The sequence below is a fragment of the Octopus bimaculoides genome, chromosome 13, assembly GCF_046866305.1.
Source record: "Octopus bimaculoides isolate indiv1 chromosome 13, ASM4686630v1, whole genome shotgun sequence".
Lineage (NCBI taxonomy): Eukaryota > Metazoa > Mollusca > Cephalopoda > Octopoda > Octopodidae > Octopus > Octopus bimaculoides.
Genome location: NC_142940.1, coordinates 40962153 through 40987454, shown reverse-complemented (window position 1 = coordinate 40987454; position 25302 = coordinate 40962153). Strand labels below are relative to the sequence as shown.

The following is a 25302-nucleotide window of genomic DNA, read 5'->3' as shown; positions in this document are numbered from 1 at the left end:
GCTGAACCACTAAGTTACTAATTAATTCTGACCCATTTTTATTTAAATGAGCAAAGTGATTTAGATCAGCAATTTCCAACCAGGATTCCACAGATCCGAGGGTTTCGGCAAGAATTTGCTACAGGTTCCATACACAAATATATGCTTTTAGTTTTGTATTGAGTTCTATATTAGTAATTTTATTATACAGATACAGGCATAGCTATATGGTTAAGATGCTTGCTTCCAAACCTCATGGTCTCATGTTCAGTCCCACCGCTTGGAAACCAGTGATGGTCAGCAACAGAAAATGCATTTGCTCATAGAAAAATCATCTGCAACAAATTCCAGCTGAACCATATGAGCATGGAAAAGTGGACATTAAAACAATGAGAACGATGATGGTGATGACGATGCAAGGCAAATTCAAAATCCTGGCATCTAGAGATAGTAACACAAGCCTTACAGGATTTGACAAAAATGACATTTGATAGGGAATTGTTGGGGAATTCAGTCCAAAGAAGGTGTTGGTTAAGACAAAATGTTTCAACCCTTCAGCACTCAGGTTTTGTCAAATGTTTATTCACATTGTTTTGAATTAATCATGCATTATCTCATAGCTTTGAGGTTTCAGTGATGTGATTATTTATTTTTAAAATGACATTGTCGGGTAGGTATGAGAGGCTGGATCTAGTCAGAATGCATGTAAAACGGGTAGAATATTTTGGGCCGGATATGGCCAGTTTAAATGCTAAAGAGTTAAACTTTCTTTGTGAGATTTTATTAATTAAATACAACCAAATCTCTTTCAAAGAGTTTTTTATGGCTTATTTTAATCTTTTCATGACTTTAACTTAATGAAAGAGAAAAAGAAAGATTAATAAGGATATATTATAAAAATAATAATAATAATAATTTTTAGGCACAGGTGTGGTTGCATGGAAAGAAGCTTCCTTCCCAACTACATGGTTTTGGGTTCAGTCCCACTGCGTGGCACCTTGAGCAAGTGTCTTTTACTATAGCCCCAACACAGGGCTAGACATGTTTTGACACTGTTTGTATAACAGTGATACTCATTTACGACTTTCACACAATGCCAAGAGATAAAGACACACACACACACATGCATAAATACATCAAGCTTCTTTCAGTTTCCATCAATTAAATCCACTCACAAGGCTTTGCACAACCCAAGATATTGATTTTGTATTTTTTATTGTTTACATTTTTCAGGGCACTATTTTGAAATATTTAGTACACCAAATAGACCACAGTTCTTATTTATTTTTTTTTAAGCCTCGTACATTGGTCTCTTTTACTGAGCAACCAAGTTACAGGGATGTAAACAAACCAACACCAAAAGTCTAGCAGTGGTGAGGGACAACTAAATGCACAAAGACACACACACATATATATCTTATATATATATTTATGTGTATCTATATGATAGGTTTCTTTTAGTTTCTCTTTACTGGGGCTTCGGTAGAAGATACTTGCCCAAGGTGTCATGCAGTGGAACTGAACCCAGAATGAAACATGCCCATGCCTAGGTTCGACCTTGAAACCATATGACTCAGAAGCAAATTTACTATCCACACAGCTACACCTGAGCCAATATATAAGATAATTATTAAACTAGTTCAAAGCTTATTGTTGTTGTTGGCACTCCGTCGCTTACGACGTCGAGGGTTCCAGTTGATCCGATCAACGGAACAGCCTGCTCATGAAATTAACATGCAAGTGGCTGAGCACTCCACAGACATGTGTACCCTTAACGTAGTTCTCAGGGATATTCAGCGTGACAAGGCTGGCTCTTTGAATTACAAGCACAACAGAAACAGGAGGTAAGAGCGAGAGAAAGTTGTGGTGGAAGAGTACAGCAGGGTTCACCACCATCCCCTGCCGGAGCCTCGTGGAGCTTTAAGTGTTTTCACTCAATAAACACTCACAACGCCCGGTCTGGGAATCAAAACCGCGATCCTATGACCGCGAGTCCGCTGCCCTAACCACTGGGCCATTGCGCCTCCACTTCAAAGCTTAACACAACTCTTAAAATACACACACACACTGATACAAAACAAAAGAAGAGAGAAAATGGGGAAAGACAATATTTTCTGAGAGATTCAAAATGAAAAACACAAACATATGACAAAATAAAATATACTGTCCTCCAAATGTTGTCATAACATCACACTCCTTGCAGACAACAATAAAACGCCCAGGTATAAAATATAACAAAATATATATATAAAAAATATATATATAAACCCCACACCTTCAATCTCTGTATCCCTCTCTCTTTCTCCTTGTCTTTCTCTCTTTCAACATTTCGTAAAACGAACGAATAACAATAGTATCAATTGTTGTATGTTTAACTTGAATTTTTCCCCATTGCCAGGTCTATAGTTTGCTATCTTCTTAAACCAGTGTTTTTTAAATGAAGTTTTATGTAAGAGCAAGAAAAATATACATTGAAAAGAAATTTAAAAATTGAGGCAAAAATACCATAATTAAATGTATATTTTAAAAATAAAATATCTAAGACATCTGCTTTCTTTCTTTCTTTTTTTTTTCCTTTCATTCTTATTGAACAATAAAAACTAAGTAAAAGGGAAGAATTTCTTTAAAAAAAAAAATACGATTTTGGAATTTTGCTTGGGAAACACATTTCTTGCAAAAGGGAATTTAAAATTCTACAATGGCTAGAGAAATTTTTGAAAAATAGCCAAACCCCCCCCCCCCCCCCATTAAAATAGGAAACCAAACACATAAAAGTAAAAAAAAGAAACAATGTGTATGTATATAAACATATACACATACATGATATATATATATATATATATATATATATATATGTATATATATACACACACACACACACACACACACATACATCCATGCATACATACACATGTGAAAAATAGAGGATAACTGAGTATTTAGGAATTTCTTTTGAACAGGAAGCATTGAGAACATATAAGGATTATTCTGTCAACCTCAAGATATTTCTATTGAAACCGTTTCCATCATCATCAAAATGAACTTCAGTCAAACAGGAATTGCAGGAGACTTTCTCTGTTGGGAGTTACAGAATTTCGAAAATCAGAAAAGACTGATTTATTTATTCATTTATTTATCTATTTGTTAACTTTTAGTTTTCTTTCACAAAAATTTTTAACAAGAGGCATTATTACATCGACTTTTGAAATAGGTAAGCAATTCTAAGAGGCTGCCGCTCACAACAAAATGTACCCAGCACTACGAAAAACTGACATATGAATGAAGCTGTGGCAGAAGAAAGGGCCGCCACACTTAGCCTTCACGCTATTTAATTGCCGATAAATTGTACAAAAGAATAAACTTTGCATAAAGTGAATATCTAGCGAGTAAGTATATTGTATGTCTGTCTATGCAAATGCATACATACATACATGCATAAATACATACAAATATACATATACACACACACACACACATATATATATATATATATATATACATACATACAGACACACACCTGTGTGTGTATGTATATATATATATATATATATTTATATATATATGTATTATGTATATTGTAACAAAGAATACACACAAATTTGGACACATGTTCATATATATATATATACATATATATATATATATATATATATAAATGGTGACATTTTTAGAGAATATAATACATTCATATATACTTACACACACACACACACACACATATATATTCTTTAAAATGTCACCATTTCTGAAGTCATTGATGATGTTCTTTGCAGTGATTCAGAGATTTTTCTATTCAAAGAGGAAATCAAAACCTAAATCTGACCCTGTGTACAATTCAATACCTTAACACAATTTGAAATGCATTCTCAGAATTCTACATTGAAAAACTTTGGCAATATTCTTATTTATTTTATCCAACGGAAAATATTTAAATTAATTTACACGCTGATTGTTGTACTCCAGTACAATCAATTTAATACTATAAGCTCAACGAGGCAATAATGGCATAGAACAAACTTTCCCGCTTCTTAGTAAACCACAATGGAACTAATTCTGTAATTGTGTAGTTCGTTAATATAAAATTAACATGCTAATTGTATCACTCGATAAAGTCATTAGCGAATTTGTATTAACAAAACAATTGGCAAATGTATATGAATGTAAAAATCACTTCTCTAATTAAATTCATTAGATTACAGACTAAGTTTACTATTGTAATATATCTGTGTGTATATACATACACCACACACACATATGTGTATATATATATAGATATACAGATATACATCTAGACATAAGCATTTGTATATGTATATACATGTGTGTGTGTATATATATATCTATATATATTTATACATATATATAGACACAGATGCACACACAAAGAGCATTAATGTTGTAGCTGTGATCATTATACAAGGGTGACCAATTTAATTACACAAAGTGAAATGAAACTGATTTAGTGAAGAATCTGTATCAGTAAAATAGCAGGCAATAAGAAAATCTGTTGTTTAAATACTAATCTTAAACCACTATCATCATCATCACCACCATTATCATTCCCAATGCTACCACTACCAATACAACCACCACCTCACTACAACTACCACTCCACCACTGTTATTATCATCATCATCAACACCAACACCACAACCACCAATATCAGACAGCAGCACCACCATCACAATTGCCATCAGAACCCCCACCACCACCACCACAATTACCATCAGAACCACAACCAACACCATCACCACAACTACAACTGCCACCTACAATAAGATTACTACCCCCATCACCATCATTATTTATATGTAACTACCATAATGCCAGAAGTTCTCTTCCCGAAATGTTTATAAAATTCTGAATTCAATAAAGATTTCCTTGTTAATCTATCAATAGATTAAGATTTTGCATGTTTCTTTTCCTACAATTAGCACAGAGAAGGTGCATGGCCTAGTAGTTAAGCAGTTGCACTCGCAATCGCTAGACCATAGGCTCAATTTCCAGGCCAGGCAGCGCTTTGTGTTCTTAAGCAAAACACTTCATATCACACTACTTCATTCCTTCTTTAGATCATGGGGGGGAATGTCGGGCTGCTGCCTTAGCCAGCAGGGTGGCATCAGTTGAAGGCTAAAATGGTACAAAGTGGATTGTGACTAGCAATGTATAACAACATCTGATAGTCTGGTCAGCCACATGACAATCATCATCATCGTTTAACGTCCACTTTCCATGCTAGCATGGGCTGGACGATTTGACAGAGGCCTGGTGAACCAGATGGCTACACCAGGCTCCAATCTGATTTGGCAGAGTTTCTACAGCTGGATGCCCTTCCTAACGCCAACCACTCCGAGAGTGTAGTGGGTGCTTTTACATGCCACCAGCACGAAGGCCAGTCAGGCAGTACTGGCAACGGCCACGCTCAAATTGGTGTATTTTACATGCCACCTGCACAATATATTCACTATAGAAACACTATAGAACTAACCCTTTACTTTTTAATTTATTTTCAATTCTCTCACTCTCATCTGATCTTTTCACGTTTGCCAATCAGGATAGTGAGATAAACATCTCATCCTTACACTTTCATTATACTTCTTCTACTGCCACTCACTTACTTCCTAATTGTTGTTTGACAACCTGCTACTCCCATCTTTCCTTACCACGCCAACAAATAAATACAATTTGTTGATTACTTTATGTCAACATTCTTATTAAAAGATTAAGAAACAGAATTTTAATTATGATTTTAATTGCAAAAAGCACTGAAGCTAGTTCCTCATAAAAAGCACGCAGTACACTCTGTACAGTGGTTGGCGAAAGAAAGGGCATCAAGTCATACAAACCATACCAGATCAGACAATGGAGCCTGGTGTGGCTCCCAGCCTTACCAGCATCTGTCAAACTGTCCAACCTATGCTAGCATAGAAAGCGGACATAAAATGATGATGATGTTCATGAGTCTATAAACTTTCTATCTAGATTAAAATTAAGAAAAACATGAAGGCATTTTGAGTATTTTTTATAAAATCCCTACAATATTTGTAGAAATTAAGAAAAATTAAGAAAAAATATGAAGAAAATATTTGTAGAAATTAAGAAAAATTAAGAAAAACATAAAGGCATTTTGAGTTTTTTTTATAAAATCCCTACAATATTTGTAACTCTACGTTTTATACACATATACAGGGTGCGATGGGTAAATTGTTGTCATTTTATATTTTTAATTTCGTGCATGCATTGTTTGTTTTTGATTTTGTCAACTACACAGTATAGTAGGGTCAGTTGGGCAATGTATGTGACAAAAACAGCACCATGATGCAATTCAAACTTAGAATTGACATGCTGTACTGCTTGGCATTCACATCGGAAGTTCAAATATGAATATTTCAGAGGGTTTGTGTGTCAATCTGAGGACATGTACCAAGAGCGATAAAAATCAAACATCATGGTGTTTGGAGTGATCACTAGTGATGTCAACGTTATGCCTCCATTCATCTTCCCACACAGCCTCAGACTCAACACAGAGGCCTACATTAAGCACCCGGAGGAGGTAGTGCTGCCCTGGGTCAAGAGGGTGACTGCTGAAAGACCCTATGTCTGGCAACAGGACTCTGCACCATTCCACACAAGCAGGAGAACCCAGTCCTGGCTATCAGACAATTTATACGACCACATCCCCCACTAACATCAGGCCAAATAACTCCTCACATTGCAACCCTCTTTGATTGTTATGTGTGGGGCACAGTTGTGTGAGAGACCGACAAAACTCCTTGTAACACCAAAGATGAACTGGAGGCAAGGATTATGGCAATATTCACCAACTTAAAAAAGGAGACACTCCAGTTCGACTAAAGGCAATGCTCCAGCATGGCAGCATTCAAATGACTGAAACAAGTAAAAGAGAAAAAGAATAACACACACACACACATACAAATATACATATGCAACAATACATAAACACACACACAGACATACACAGACACACACACAGACTATTTACTGGAGATTACAACCCTAGATAACCTAATCAAGATGTTGAAGGAGTAATTATCAAGTATCATTGACACAGGAGTGTCAATGATACTTGTTTAATCACAACAAACGCATAAACACCAATTATACACACACACGCGCATGTGTAAGTAGATAGATAGAAGTACATGTGTATACATACATATATATATACATACAAATACATACATTCATATACGTATACATACATATATACGTACATACAAATACATACATACATACAAACACACATACATACATACATATGTACATGTATACGTATATACATACATACATATGTACAAATGTACATACATACGTATATATGTACATATATATATATGTACATATATATATATACGTACATACATATATATACGTACATATACACACACATATACATACATATATATATACGTACATATACACACATATACATACATATATACACACATACATATATACACACACATACACATATATATGTATGTATATATATATACACATAGACATACACATACATATACACACACATATGTACACATATATATACACATACATATACACACACATATGTACACATATATATACACATATGTACATATATATATATATATACACATATGTACATATATATATATATACACATATGTACATATATATATACATATGTATGTACATATATACATATGTATGTACATATATACATATGTATATGTATACATATATATATACATATGTAAATATATATATATATATATGTACATATATATATATACATGTACATATATATATATACATACATATATATATATACATACATATATATATATCTACGTGCATGTATATATATATATATATATATATATATATATTCACACACTGATATATATATATATATATATATATATATATATATATACCTGTGTGTGTGCACGTGTCTTTATGTATGTATCATACATACTCACACTCACACATACTAACATGGAAATCTGGCTTCTATAAGTATATTTGCTTTCCTGAAGGGTCATTGATGATAGCAAATAACTTGAAAGCAGTCAACAAGTCTCTTACTGTTCTGTGTATTACAACTGATTTATCCACACTTGTGAATGAGTTTTTACAGGCAGACGGCACTTGTTAAGGTTTTTACACATCAAAACAAGAGAAAATTAAAGGTTTAAAATACATTTCAAATGAAATTGAAAGATTCCAAAATGTGAAGGGCATTAGGAATATGGTGAGAGCCATCTTTATAGATATCATTGTCGTTATTGTTGTATATTCATTTCTTCATGCTGGTATGGGTTAGATGGGATTATTTTCATGGCAGTCTCTTTAGGTTATACATTTATGAATCTAACAAGGGTCTCTGGTCATCAGATTGGATATGAACCATTTCATATTCATCATCATCACCATCACCAACATCCCTCCCACACACAACTACCATCACTATCTTCATTATAATCGTCACCTTCAAACCTTCAGATTTCCAAGAAATCCAGTCTTAAATTCGGGGTTTGATGACTTATGACAATGTTCCAGAAGAGAATGAAATGTTTGTACTTGACTAAAAACAATAAGCAAATAAATAAACTTTTCCCACAAAAATAGAAGACATCCCCCGAAAATAAGCCCTAATGCATTTTTAGGATACAAAATTAATATAAGACCGGGTCTTATTTTCAGAGAAACATGGTATCACTCCTCTACATGGTTGCTTGATCAGCTAGAAAAAGCAGCCAAATCTCCAGAGGCTTGTAACGTTGAATCCATCAAAAACTAAACTTCTTTCAATTAATCGCTTCAGACATCCTTTCTTGCCATCGATTTCAGTGGATGGTATTGGCTTACCTGAAAGTCATTCACTTCATCTCCTAGGAGTGACTTTCTGTAATGATTTTACTTGGAAGACTTACATTGAATCTATTGCCAAATCGGCTGCAATGAAGGTAGGCTCACTTCTTCGTTCGAGGAGTTATCTCACTCCTGAGACTATTCTTTATCTTTGTAAGTCCACCATTCTTCCCTGCATTGAGTACTGTTGTCACATATGGGCAGGTGCTCCTGCAGATTGTTTAACTCTGTTGGACCGCATTCAACACCATATTTGTAATGTTATTGGTCCTGATCTATCTTCTAAATTGGATTCACTCTCTCATCATTGTCGTGTGGCTTCCTTGTCTCTTTTCTACAAGTATTTTCATGGACATTGTTCATCTGAGCTCTCTTCTCTCGTTCCTCCATAAAGAACTTATCAGCAATCAACTAGACTTGCATCCAGTTCTCATCAGTATAATGTGCAACCTCCTAAGTGTCATAAAACACCTTACAGTACCAGTTTCTTCCCTCGCACCTCTGAACTTTGGAATTCCCTTCCACAGTCTGATTTTCTCTTCAATATGACCTCCAGTCTTTTAAGTTTAATGTACATCGTCCCCTATTGACTTCTGTCTAGTGTCCATTTTATTCTAGTAGCTCTTACTTTTTCAATAGTCTAAGGGCCTTGTAATGAGCGAATGCTTTGAAAAAAAAAAAAAAAAATTACACCTTACTGTCATACATAAAGAAACAATTCCTTTTTAGATTTTGAGGCACATCACAAAGCTATAACTAATAGCATGTGAATACTGGGTTGAAAAACTAGTTTGGATAGAAGTTGAAGGCTATTCAAGTTTAAGAATTCTTTTAAGTGAAGTATACACTGAACAATATAGTAGTCTATGATATATATATACAAAAACAAAAGAAACAGGATGGTCATGGCTAGAATGCCATTGATCATAGGTTTACTTTACCAGGCCTCACCTAACCTAGGGTTAAACAAATGAAGTAACTGCATAGATTGTACCTAACATTTACAAAGCTATTTATAATGGCGATGACGTTCCATTCAGAAATATAAAATAATTGAAATACTGGAAACTGCTGAACATATTAGAATAATGTGTGTGATGTGTGTGTGTGTGTGTGTGCACACATTTTAAGATCTTAATCAGTTTACATATGCACTTAGTATTATATAATATATATATACATGTAAAACGTATAATACTAATTGCATAAACTAATTAATTTCTAACTATACATGTATTTATGTATGAATGTGTGTATATATATATACATACACATAAATGTGTATGTATATATAGTACACACCCAGTACTTCAGCCATTCATTACATATAGATATATATATATGAATGTATGTATATACACACACACACATACCCATGCATAAAGTTAACACTAATAAGCTAACTACTTAATAATTACTGAATCAATTAATACATCCCAAAGAAAATTAAACCAATTATGAAGTTAATGTAATTGCAACACTGAAGGCCTACATACATACACACATACATATGTATATATGTGTGTGTGTGTGCATATATGCACACACATATATAAATATATTTATATACATACACGCATATATATACATACATACACACTAATACAGTCCCCACCACACACACACCTCCCACAACAAACAGAAAACTAAAGGGAACGCATGATTTCAAAGAAATGTGATTATATGATGTAAGATGACATGTGATAAAGTGTCGATGAGATGATTATGATGACGATAAAGTGATGGTGTGATGATGGCAAGATGATAACAACGATAATAAAGCGAAAGTAATCACTACCAAAGGTCGGTGCTAAACAACAGTTCCAAGAAATTAAGGAGATGAAAGATCAATCTCTTATTAGAACATTCATAAATCAGGATAACATTCCCCAGAATATCCAGTATGTGTGGCCGACAGGGTGGTTGACCAGTGGTTGGGATGGGTGGGACTTAGAGAATTAATTGTACAACACAAATATTGATTTCACAATTAGCCACAAGGTCACATTTTCTGTGGGGAGAAGAGTATGAAAGCCAATGTCAGCCTCGATGGCAATTGAACCTAGAGTATAGAGCAGGGGTTCTCAACCATTTTTTTTTTTTTTATCTAAGGACTCCTTTGATTACTATTTTGTTCTGGTGGACCTCCATAACCATTTGAAGTTCAGAAACTAAATTGTTTTTCACACATTAACTTATCTAGGTTGAACTATGTAATCTGTTACAGAAAGAAACTAAGCTGTTCGTTTCAATACATACCACTTCATACATATAAAGCAAAATTTTTCAGGGGCCCTTAAAATACTATTGTGAACCCCCAATTTACTATTTTGTTGCATGGACCCCTCCAGAAATCTGATATGGACCTTTAGGGGCCATATGAACTTTGGTTGAGAACCACTAATATTGAAGGTCATAAATAAATACTACAAAATACATTTTTTCTAGTGCTCTAACAATTTTGCTACCAGCTTGTGCTATACAAATGATAATTTCTAATTTCAAATTTAGTTTTACTTTTTATTTTAATTTACCTGTAATTTTAATTTGCCTGTAAGGTGAGTGACAAGTTTTGATTTAATTTCTATTGTAAATCTTTATTACATATGTTCCTGTGCATTCATGTATGTGTGTGAGTATATTTCAGTCAGTTGTATTTAATTTTCTAGTTTTCTTCAAAAACAAATTCCAGTATTTCAGTTTATTTTACCTTTATGGTACACCTGTTCTTCTGTGCATTAATTTCAACTGATAATCTAGTGATGTGCACAATTCTTCTATATCAAAATTTTGTTGCAAACCTCAATTAAATATAGCTTTCTTGTTTCAATTAATTTTCAAAAGAATGAAGAATTCAGTAAGATAACTTGGTCATTTTTAAACTGTTTAAAACATGAAATAACATGAAATTTTGAAAGGAAACAGGGAATTTATATCATAGAACCAGAGGTGGTCTCAATAGCTTGGTATCATAACAATTAAAGGGGATGACATTTCTCAGTCCCTCTGGCCGGTTACTATCTCTCTCTCTGCCTAGTGCTGTACCCAAACCACAGTATTCTCTTCACCTATCAGTTACTTCATAAGCTTTGTTTATTAGACTGCCATTTCTTCAGCAATTTCACATTTAGGTATCCATTCTTTGGCCAAACTTTTAACCATTTGGTTTGCATTTCTTGAGTCCTTTACTCCAAGATTTCAACAACAGGAAAGTGTCACACCATTTTAGCAATTTGCAAGGTGACCTATATCACCATTGCATTGACAACTGAAAAAACCTAGTTGACCACAACAACATTCATATATTAAAGGAAAAGGAATATGTTTATTAGTCGTGAAAATTTTATGATTACACTATTTAGTTTTGGAGTTATAGAAGAGCTATTATAACCATTAAAAAATAAATAAATAAACTTTTCAATTTATTCTTTCCTTTATTCTTGGAAATATCAGTGACCTGGTCACAGTCAGGTGACAAAAATTTGGGAATCTTAAGATATAAATATAAATTGAATTTAAGAGCTTTTTGTGTGTTTTTAACCTTTTAACTGCATAAATTAAATTTCATAGTTATTCCAGAAATGATGTTAAAAATCTACAAAATAGAATTAGTGAAAAATAGTATCAAAATGACATTCCTCAACAAAAGATGACACAGCTTTCCGTATTTAAAGAATGGAATTTTGAGTGAATATACCTGACTTTCTCAGTAAAAGGGTTCAATGTCTAAAATAATTATTCCATAATATAATTCCTATAAAATTTGGGCTTTTGTGGGGTTTTTCCTTTCCATTCTTCTTCTCTCTCTATATATATATATATATACACACAAAATGGTCTTCTTACAGTCTCTATGTATCAAACACACTCACAAGGCTTTAGTCAACCCAGGGGTATAGCTGAAGACAAGACACCTGCCCAAGATACCACGCAGTGGGACTGAACCTAAAACCATGTGGTTGGGAAGCAAACTTCTTAACCACACAGATACACCTGCATCAATCTGACAGAAGACACAAATCACCTAAAATCTTCAGAGATCTCAGAAAATATTTAACTTAAATCTAATTCCAAAAGAAATAAATTGGTTTAGTAAAAATTTGTTTTGAAATTCCAAATAGAATAAGATCTTAAATTTTCTTTACTTTTTTGCTATTTATCTCGTTCATTAAATTTTCTTTTACTCTGTGTGTGTGTGTGTGTGTGTGTGTATTTTGTTTCCATTATCTTAAGAAAATGGTGATATTCTATTTCAAGCATATCAGTAGTATTAAGACAATAATAAAGTGACAGCTGGGAAAACAGGTTCAATATCCAGTAGCAGACTGTTTATTGACATGATACATTACATATCTCCCTATGACAAGCTTTAAGAGATCATGTATGTGATACAATACATTTCTCGTTAATATCAATATAATGACTACACCAACAGTAACAATTATACAGAATAAGTCAAAAGTCCTTTTAGGATGGATGGATGGATGGATACGAGGGGGTGCTAAAAAGTTCCTGGCTTTAGGTTAAAGAAAATACAGGAGGATCAGTTAATTATGATTTTCTTCAAGATATACCCCTCTTAGATTCACACACTTATCGTAGCAATCCTTCAGTTTTTCTAAGCCCTGTAAAATAACCTGGAAGGTTGGGCCTCCAGCCAGGTCTTTCACTACACCCTTAGAGCCAGGAACTTCTCAGCACCACCTCATATACAGACAAATGGATAGATGGAAGGATGGATGGATGGATGGATATTGTTTGACATCCATTTTCCATGCTGGTATAGGTTAGATAGTCTGATAAAAGCCAACAAGCTCGAGGACTGTGCTAAGCTCCAATGTGGGCTTTGGCATGGTTTCTATAGCTGGATACTTTCCTAACCTATCTACTTCACAGTGTACTGGGTGCTTTTTATGTGGCACCAGCACATGTGAGGTCACCAAGGGTAACTCACAAAGCAAGACCCTTAACTGAGTGGGTGTAATATTGAAAGGGGTGGTTTTATACCAGGTGATGTGAGGTTTCAGTATGATAGAGGTACATATATATATTTATGTGTGAAAGCACATGGCTTAGTGGTTAGGGTCTCCAGCTCATGATCATAAGGTCGGGAGGTTAATTCCCAGTGAAGCGTTGTGTCCCTGAGCAAGACACTTTATTTCACATTGCTCCAGTCCACTCAGCTGGCAAAAATGAATAATACCTGTATTTCAAAAGGTCAGCCTTGTTGCATTCTGTGACATGCTAGATCTCCCCCAGAACTACATTAAGGGTACATGTGTCTGTGGAGTGCTCAGCCACATGCATGTTAATTGCACAAGCAGGCTGTTCCATTGATCGGATTAAATGGAAGCCTCGTCGTCGTAAACAACACAGTGCCAGACACACATATATATATATATATATACACACACACACACACACACACACACACACATATATATATAGAGAGAGAGAGACGTTTGCATTGGTATGGTCAGGTACTACAGATGGATGAGGAGAGCTGTGTGAAGAAGTGCTACGCCCAAACAGTGGAAGGAATCTGGGGTAGAGGGAGACCCAGGAAGACATGGGATGAGGTGGTGAAGCATGACCTTCGAACGTTGGGCCTCACTGAGGAAATAATGAAAGAAAGGGGCCTCTGGAGATATGCTGTGACTGAGAAGACTTGGCAAATAAAGTGAGATCACAGCTGTAACCTACAACAGAGTTGCATAACCAGCCAACTCAAAAGTACCCTTGGATCGTAGGGCGACATGCCGTGCTTGAGGAGACATATTGAGTCAAGTACATTAAGATCAAAATGAAATCAAATCATAATCAAATGGAAATTGTAGTTGTGGTCCCCGTGCCGTGGGCATGTAAAATGCACCATGCAAACGTGGCCAATGCCAGCAATGCTTTGACTGTTTCCAGTGCCGGTAGCATGTAAACAGTACCATCTGATTGTGGTCGATGCCAGCCTCCTCTGGCCCCCTGTCAAATCAAATTTATTAGTAAATTTCATTTCATGTCAAACAGTCCATTAGTAAATTTGGTCAGTGCCCCAGCATGGCTGCAGCCTAATGACTGAAACAAGTAGAAGTTAGAAGGTAAACAATGTTTTTTTTTTCTCTGTGTGTGTGTGTGTGTGTGTTTGTTTACATTTGCACTTCACAACAGTGTTTATAACCACTTACTTTCTGGCTTTATGGGCATGTGACATAAGAGATCCCTTACTTGAAAAGAAAAAAAGTACAGATAAAGTTTAGCAGAAGGCAGAGCATCTGGCTGTAAAAACAATGCTTTGATAACATAGTCACCTAACCCATGAAAGTATAGGAAAAATGGATGTAAAACAAACGAATTTTGCCAATTTGCCAGTTTAAAAACATTCTCTTTTAAAAACAGAAAACAAAACAAATGGCACCAACTAAAGAGGTAAGATTTCTATTAGTACATCTCGAAATCCCGTTGAAGATAATCTGAAAGAAATCAAGAATGAAGAGGAAATGGTGCCGAAGGGATTTGTATATGTTTGTTTTTATTTTACTTGTTTGCTTGTTCACCCCCACCCCATTTTCTTTTCTTTTTTTCTTTGTTTTCGGAGAGGGTGCTTATCACAATGCTGACTATTCTGAAGAGTCTGTGATCTGAGATAAGAAATTAGAAATAAATAGTTGTGTAAAAGATATCAACAGAGGTGACTAATGTTTAAAGTTTAAAGATAAAAGATAAAAGCTGAGGGAAGAAAATCTAAATTTTGATTGTTGATACGAGGGTAGTTTAGTCCAGGAATCATCAAAACTACAGACAAAAAATAAAAGGATAAAAAAAAAAAAGGTAATTTCTTGGGATTGCACTCTTTAGCATTTGAAACCGTGACTGCAATGTAACTAACAAGCTTGAACCTTTTTCAGCATTAGCTAATGTCTCCAGTGAAATCAATATCTATAGCAACTGTCTTCCAAATGAGCCAATGGGAGTGAGTTTCTATGTTGCAGCATAGATCTGCTAGAAAGATCACTGAGTCACATTTTTGCTAATACTTCCTGCATCAAATTGATATTTTATATCATAACTGTCCACTAAAACATTACTGGAAATACTACCACCACCAACACCAAGACTACAACAACTACTGTTATTATTTCATTTGTTAAAGTTGTCTCTACAGAAATTATAGCCAGCACTGTTTTTTGTTAACGATGTTTTGTATCCAAGATGTCAGATGTAAAGTTTACATCTGATGTCTCGGGATATGAAATGTAATAAAAATCTGTGTTGGCCATAATTTGTATAGAATATCTGTAGAGGTAACCTTCAGAAACAATGTAAAGTGCACTGCTAACGCATTAGAACACGATATTGACTTATAAAAACGTTTAGTAGAGTTTATAACATATTAAGGATGTATAATGAAATACCAAGTACCTACAACACATTAATACTACTAGTACTACTTATAATACGGAAACTGTACACTTGAAAGCACTGGTTCTTTCCAGAACCTCTTTCACTTAGTTTAAAAGTCAAATAATGGATAACTTACCAATACAAAGTCATTTTCTCTGAGTTTAACCCTTTTGATATCAATGTATGTGATATCACACATGGGGCTATGAGACAAAACTTCCTATTTTCGAGTGACCTAAATTAAAACTTGCCATCAAAATTTCATGCTAAGTTCCAAACACCAGCTTAATAACATAAATTTTTTTTTACTAGATTCTTTAGTATTTTCAAAATTAAAATAACGGCAATGAACTTCATCAGAAATATGGTAAGGAAAGGATTAACCTTTTTTGATATCCACCTCCCTGAAGGTGCACTTAGTTCTATGAAATAAAAATTTCCTGTTTCGAAATTATCCTTCACTTTGCTTAAAAGTCAAATATATATATATATATATATATATATATATCATCATCATCGGTTAACGTCCGCTTTCCATGCTAGCATGGGTTGGACAATTTGACTGAGGATTGGTGATCCGGATGGCTGCACCAGACTCCAATCTGATCTGGCAGAGTTTCTACAGCTGGATGCCCTTTGTAACGCCAACCACTTAGAAAGTGTAGCTTGTGCTTTTACATGCCACCGGCACAAGGGCCAGTGACGTGGTACTGGCAACAGCCACGCTCAAAATGGTGTTTTTTACATGCCATTGCACAGGAGCCAGTCCAGTGGCACTGGCATCGACCGCGCTCAAATGATTTTCTAACATGCCACTACCAAAAGTACCAGTAAGGCGACGCTGGTAATGATCATGCTCAAATGGTGCTATTTACGTGCCAGTAGCACAGATGCCAGACAGCTGCTCTGGCAATGATCACACTCGGACGGTGCTGTTAGTGCTCCACTGGCACAGGTGCCAGTCATTGAATATGGTTCAATTACAATTTCGATTTCACTTGCCCAAACAGGTCTTCGCAAGCAGAGTTTAGTGTCCAATGAAGGAAAAGTTGGCATGGGTGCCGGTCGTCGAATTTGGTTCGATTTCAATTTCAATTCACTTGCCTCAACAGGTCTTTGCAAGCAGAGTTTAGTGTCCAATGAAGTAAAGATACGAATAAGTGAGCTGACTACACTTCTGGCAGAGGCCACACATTATGCACTCATTTGGCTTGCCGGGTCTTCTCACGTACTGCATATTTCCAAAGGTCCCGGTCACTAGTCATTGCCTCAGTGAGGCCTAAAGTTCGAAGGCCATGCTTCACCACCTCATCCCAGGTCTTCCTGCGTCTACCTCTTCCACAGGTTCTCTCAACCACTAGGGTGTGGCACTTTTTCAAGCAGAAATATAAACATATATATATATATATATATATATATATATATATATATATATGAAAGAGTGTAGGCTAGAAACATAAAAGACTTTTCTATTTTTCCTGAGCATTAAACTAATACACCTGCTTGTTGTTCCTACACTTGTCATCTTTTGTTTTCTTGAACTATATATATGTACATATATCATCATCGTCATTTAATGTCTGCGTTTCATGCTGGTATGGGTTGGATGGTTTCACAATATTTATGTATTACAGAGAGATAACATGGTGACACTGTAGTAGGATGATGGAGGAATGAATAGGTAAAAGCAAAAAAGTGATACTTTTGAAGTTAGAAATTAGCAATGGGGAAACCAAAAGCTAAGAATGAAAGACAACAGAATTGACCAATGAAGAAAAAATGATGGAAAATGTGAGAAATGACAAAATGTCGAATTAAAAAATGAAAAGATTACAAGAAGCTGAGGTAGTATAAAAGCCTTTAATACATAAGAGGGAACAGAGAGGAGTTTTCCACACACAGCTCCCTAAAGGAAAAAAACTATACATTCCTGGCCTCTGAAAAAGAGGGAGTATTCTGCGTGATCAACACAGACTCCGCCATCGAGTCAGTGATGTCCCACTTTTCCCAGGGCATGCGAATTGGGTTGAGAACCAATGCAATGACTTATGGAAGAACATATCCGGAAGCATGAATCTCAACAGGCACACATACTGATGCTTTCTAGCACACAAATCCTCCACAACACAGTTCCATTACCTAATAAAAACACAGAAAGAAACCAAGGACCTGAGGTAACTCAAAGTACACCCAATCATCCCCAGCACAAGATCTCCACTATGGAAAATGGAATGGGTTGTAGCATAGCTTCTCCAGCCACTGCTGGTACACATAACAGCACACCTTGACAGCAGTTGGCATCTCATCGAGCTACTACATAAGCTCCCATCCAGGACCATCTCAGACAACAACTACGCCTTCAGCCTGGACGTACAGTCCATGTACACCAGTATATCACTGGTTGAGGCCATACTAACAATCCAAGAGCAACTAGAGCAAGGCCGGAAGCTTGTCACAGACTTCCCACCAGCAGACCTCAAATCCATCCTGGATTTTTGCACTGCCAACACATTCTTCCAGTACAAATACACCACATATCTGCAGCTTCCCAATGGGATCTAAACTCTGTGGCATCCTGGCCACCCTTACCCTGGACAAACTGAAGTGCCAAGCACTCCACACAGGATGACACATTACCTATACCAAAGGTATGTTGATGATACCTTCATCTTAACCAAATCCAGCATGAGATGATCAGGATCCATAACATCTTTAACAGTCTCCACCACAACAACCAATTCGAAGTTGAATACCCAGTTGCAAATAGCTCACTGAGCCTCTTGGACTTCAATGTATCCTTCACATCAGGACATGCCACAACCCAATTCTTTGAGAAAGAGGCAAAGAAAGACATCTTCCTTCATTCAGATTCAGTATATCCATAGAAGTTGAAACTTAATGTAGCCCTTAATGAGTTCAACTGCTGCATAAACAGATGCAATGAAGCTGATGTAAAGATGGATTTCATCAGGATGCTGTACAGTAAAGGATACAAACTGAGGTTCATAGAGAAAGTGTGAAGCACTCTAAACACATGAGTGCAATGAGCACCAAGACACCATGGCAAGATCACCACCACTAACAGCAGCAGCAGTGACAACATCATCAGCAACAATGGCAACAACAACGATGAGCGACGAACCAATGATGTTAATAACATTCAACAAAGATGGAAGGAAAGAGGAAAGTAGACAAAGTGAAAGGGAAAGAGAGAAGCAGAGACATGTTAAATGGACATGTGTCAGCTTTCCCTGCAATGGAGAATGGATTGAAAACAAACTAAGGAGCAATGTCAGAAAGTTTGGCCTCACTGTCAGAATCATGAGGCAAGGCCACACCCTCAGACACTATCTCTCCCACAACAACAACATACAGAACACATGTTGTCTGAATCAAAGCCCTATCAAAGCCAAACAGCCAATGGACAGTGTCCAGATATGTTTTCAAGCTAACGCAATATATGAGATGACTTGTATTTGCAAGGATAAATATATTGGATCGACTAAATGACAGCTTCATGTCAAGGTGAGAGAACATTTTCACAAGGCCACAACACCCAGTGCCATATTCCAATACCACCAACACTGCAATGCAGAGTTCTCCACCCGGATACTGGCCAGAGGAAAAGATGCGGTCAACCTTCAAAAAAAGGAGGCACATTTCGACAGGAAGAAGGCATCCAGCCTTAATCGCTGGAATAAACTCGATGACTGAAAGTTCATTTACTATCTTTGTAACCGCTAACCAACGCCAGCAGTAATAACTAGGGAAAGTCTAATGAAGGATTATAGATCCAAATGTGCTTACTAAACTCATTAACCCAAGAACTAGCAACAAGGCTATACACAGACAACATGCCACCAGTAGGTCCCCTCTATGTATCTATCGGTCAATCTATCTATCTATTTATTTATCTACCTATGTACCTCTCAAAGAACTGTTAGATCTATTAATTTTTGAACTTTTGAAAATATGAGCCTGTCTATCTATCCAACTTCTCAAAAAAACGTTAGACCTTTTGAAAATTTGAACAAAAAATACTTTCTGGGATTTTCAAAGGCTTCCTCACTCTTTATGTAATATATTAAAACCTTTCATATTACCTGTTTCTCATCATCTTTTCATTTTCTAATTTAAAAAAATTTTCATTTGTCATTTTTCTACATTTTCAACCATTTTTTTTTTTTTTCATTATTCAATTCCATCGTTTTTCATTCTTAGCTTTTGGTTTCCCCATCTCTAATTGCTAACTTCTCAAGTAACCTGCTCATTCCTCCTAAATTAGCTCTACTTCACTTGGCATAACTACTACGGCATTATCCTGTTATCTCTGTACTAGACCACAACAATGTTGCCGGAGATACACCAATACCTTATACATACATATATATATATATATGTATGTATATATACACGCACACGCATAGATACACACACATACAGCAATATATTCTATGGGTGTATGTATAACTTATAGATAGTAAATGAAGGGTGTGAAGGCTACTTTTAAGAAATAAGGACTCAATAGATAGTACAGGTGTGTATATGCATATATTAAGGAATAATTTACAGTTGTACAAATGATTAAATATAACAGCAGAAATGCATTGCAACAGTACTACAGTTATATATTCCTACATAAATGTGTCTACACATGTATGTTTGTGGGTCTGTTTATATATATAGGGTTGGCCAAAAGTCACCCAACAGTAAATCAAAATTCCATGCTATCTGTAATTCTGTAATGACTTGAATGGAAAAATGTGTCACTCAAAGAGAACTTTAGATTGAACAATTTTCATGATGTTTCATATTTAGATGCTTTTATTAAATTCATTCAGTTGTAAAACATAAATAAATCTTGGAATTAAAAAGACAAACACATACACACACATATATATATGTATATATACATATATATATATATATATATATATATATATACATATATACAACAGGCTTCTTTCAGTTTCTGTCTACCAAATCCACTCACAAGGCTTTGGTCAGCCAGAGGCTATAGTATAGAAGACACTCGCCCAAGGTGTCACACAGTGAGAATGAACCTGAAACCATGTGGTTGGTAAGCAAGCTACTTACCACACAGCCACTCCTGTGCCTATATATACATATATATATATATATATAAAAGAAAAAGGAGATTGGGAAGTTAACAGCAAATTAGTCATGATGATTAATTTGCTGTTGATAATAAACAATTATTAACTTCTCAATCTCTATTTTCTTTTTCTTCTTTTATATGAATATAAACTATGTTTTTATATATATTCTTTTACTTGTTTCAGTCATTTGACTGCAGCCATGCTGGAGCACTACATTTAGTCAAGCAAATCAACCTTCAGGACTTATTCTTTGTAAGCCTAGTACTTATTCTATCAGTCCTCTTACCGAACCGCTAAGTCACGGGGACGTAAACACACCAACATCAGTTGTCAAGTGATGTTGGGGGACAAACACAGACACACACACACATATATATATACAAACATGACAGGCTTCCTTCAGTTTCTATCTCCCAAATCCAGTAATAAGGTTTTGGTCAGCCTGAAGCTATAGTAGAAGACACTTGGCCAAAGTACCATGCACTGGGACTGAACCCAGAATCATCTGGCTGGTAAGCACAGCCATATATTATTCTACGGAAATTCATTCCCCAAAAATTCTAGGTATTGAACCAGTATTTTCTTGAGTGAAACCATCCCTTCATGAGGTAAAACACAACTTCTAATTGAAAGTATGTGTGTGTGTGTATATATATATATATATATATTATACATATATATATATATATAATATATATATATATATAGAGACGAGAGAGAGAGAGAGAGAGAGAGGATGAGAGAGAGAGAGAGAGAGAGAGAGAGAGAGAGAGAGAGAGAGAGAGAGAGAGAGAAAGAGAAAAAGAAAGAGAGAGAGAGAGAGAAAGAGAGAGAAAGAGAGAGAGAAAGAGAGAGAGAGAGAGAAAGAGAGAGATGAGAGAGAGAGAGAAGAAAGAGAGAAAGAGAGTGAGAGAAAGAGAAAGAGAGAGAGAGAGGAGAGAGAAAGAGAGAGAAAGAAAGAGAGAGAGAGAAAGAGAGAGAGAGAGAGAAAGAGAGAGATGCATGTGTGTATATATTTGCATGTGTATTATAGCTGTGTCAGTGTGCTTTTCATAGAAAATGATGTCGCTTCAGAAAACGTTAACTTAGCAATTCGACAATTATAGACTGCTAAAATAGTACCCAACTGGAATGAATAATGGAGTTGAATGTGATTGAATAACGCAAATATAGTGCTACCACAACATGATCACACTCAGAAAATTGAAACCAGTGAAAGAATGTGTATATGCACTGAGGTGACTGTGTGGTAGGAAGTTTGTTTTCCAACCACATGGTTCCGGGTTTAGTCATGCTAGTTGCATGGCAACTTGGGCAAACTAAAGTAAAAAATTTATATTGGTAGAGATGGACTATATGTAATCTGAACCTTCCCCCCCCCCTTATTTATTAATTTTTTTTACGGAATCCCACGTTTTAGGCTATGGAGATTCCGATTCTGAAAAAAAAAATTTTGAAAAATTTTAACCCCCCCCCACCAAGCAGGCTATTTACATGCTAGAAATAACAGCCACATCTCACAAAACTAGTATTAGGGTTAGGGTCAGAGTTAGGGTTTGAGTTGGGGCTAGGTTTACCCTGTGGATCTATATAAAAACCGGGGGAGGGTGTCGACATTTTGAAATTGAGATTTTTGAAAAATGTTTTCCAGAATCGGATTCTCCATGGTCTGAAACATAGGATTCCGTAAAAAAAAAACAAAATTTAAAAGGGGGGGGGTATACCCAGATTACATATACTCCATCTCCACCTTTATATTATTAAAAAAAAATTTTAAATAATTAAACTGTTTTACCAGTGAAGTCATTCTTTTTAGTTTTCCAAATATACCTAGGTGTACCAAGGATCCCATACACTTTCCAATATACATATCTGCGTGTGAGTGTGTGGTGTGTTTGTGTATGTAGGTGGATGTGTTTACGTTCCCGGAATATAGCGGTTCGGCAAAATGACCGATACAATAAGTTACCAGGCTATAAAAATAATAATTAATAAATAAATAACAAAAGAAGTACTGGGGTTGACTAAAAATCTTCAAAGCAGTGCGTTTGACCCTTTGGCTGATAACTGATGAGTATTAGGTGACCTTACGTGTCTGTTTTTCGTTTGTTTGTGCATTTATTAGGCTTTTTTTATATAACTTCTTATATATAAATACACACACACAGATGTGCGTGTATGTTTTATTATTACAAATTACTTTTCTATATCTATACCCTGAAAAACAAGTTTTTTTTACATATTCGTTTAAGTGTGTGTGTCTGTGTGGATTTGCATGTTGAACATGAACTATACAATACTATAACGGTGGCTCTACCTCTGACACACGTGTTTGATAAATCAACCGTTTACTAATCAATGTTGAATACGAGATAAGACGCATTATATAGACGAATAGAAACAAACGCGTGCGATATCAGTTGTAATTAATGAAAGTGAAACAAAAGAACCGCGTATTGTTTATTTTATCAAAATACAAGATATAGCCATTACAGAATAAAAATTGCTAATAAAATACCATTGAGATGAAAATTACGTATTATGATCGATAAACAACAGAATGAAACAACGTGTCTGGGAAATATTAGAAAATATCAATGTCACACAATGACAGATGATGAAATATGTTAAAATAAAAATAAGGAGTTTAAATCTTACGAGGATTTCGTTACCCGCTTTTTTTTTTTTCTCCTCATATGAATTAGTAAATTTTTTTTTTTTAAATTCTTTTAAAAAATTGTTAGTAAACAGAAGCGAGGTAAATAGAATGTGATTGTTTTAGCATCTTCGATGAACAGCAATAAACTTTTGACCTAACACACAACCTTGTTAAAAAGATACAAGAGTGATTTACATTACATATGTACCAATTGCTTTAAGAATGAAGGGAGGGAGGGGACAAGCTGGACAAAGTTACGAACAATGAAGAAAAATAGAAAAGATGATGTTAGTTTAAGAGAAATGTAAATACGCAATAAAAGACGTGGGAATGAATGGTAAAACACAAGTGTTTACTACTGCTATGTCGACACGGCTCTACTGATACACATGTAATAGATGCATATGTACGTAGTCGCTGAAGAAACAATCTCAGCTAGCCGCCGATTTTAAAAGTGATGAATGTAGTTTTGAATTGATTTGTCCTTTGATGAAAAATGATCGCAAACTAAGGTGCCACAGAAGAAAACATTGGTCACAATTTAGTTCCTACCTGCAGTTTTAAGAATGACGCCATGTTTATAGTGAAACTACTGATGACTATTAACTCATTCACAGGAGAGTTCTACTTATTTGGTTACCTAGCAACTAGTCGTGCTACAACAAAAGCTGATTTTTTTTAGTTCTTTCCTTGTTGTTCTACTACTGTAAATTTCATAAATTTTTACGACGCGGATTTCTGTCGTTCGCTGATAAGGATTTACTTGTTTAACAAAATTAATTGTTTCTCAATTAACGTGTAAGTGGCTGAGCATCCCACTTGTACGTATATCCTGAACGGAACTGAATCCGATTTACTTAGCGGATAGCTTAATTTTTATTGACACCAGAAGGATGCAAAGCAAAGTTAGGATTTGAACTCACAACATAAAGGATTGTAACCGAATAATACAAGAGTATTTTATCTGACCCCTCTTACGATTTTGCCATCCCACTGCCCTTATACAAGTGTTAGGAAATGGTTTTTAATTTAGGTCCAAGAGCAGCAATTTTGAATGATGGGCGATGGTTGATACAATGGACCCAACCACATGACCGGTATTTCAGTTTATCGACTTCGAAAAGGTGAAAGGTGAAGCTGACAACGGTGAGATTTGAACTTAGAACATAAGGGGTACAAAAAATACGCAAGGCATTTTTTTTCTCCGCAGATCTAGCGGTCACCGCCACTTTATCCGTGGATTATAATGACAATTCTTTATTTCAGATATTCAGA

At 35.4% G+C, this 25302-nt stretch overlaps 1 protein-coding gene and 1 pseudogene across 3 annotated transcripts in view; one reads left to right on the top strand and one right to left on the bottom strand.

The window, feature by feature from the left end:
* The window catches only part of LOC106879281 (branched-chain-amino-acid aminotransferase, cytosolic), a 345814-nt gene extending 321202 nt beyond the window's left edge, over positions 1 to 24612 (bottom strand). For all 3 annotated transcript variants that reach the window (XM_089361667.1, XM_089361668.1, XM_089361666.1), the window contains exon 1: positions 24580 to 24612. The gene's annotated coding sequence lies outside the window, so the exon portion shown is untranslated. The remainder of the gene's footprint in view (positions 1 to 24579) is intronic.
* LOC149132894 (uncharacterized) lies at positions 8520 to 9443 on the top strand (annotated as a pseudogene).
* Positions 24613 to 25302: the final 690 nt, after the last annotated feature.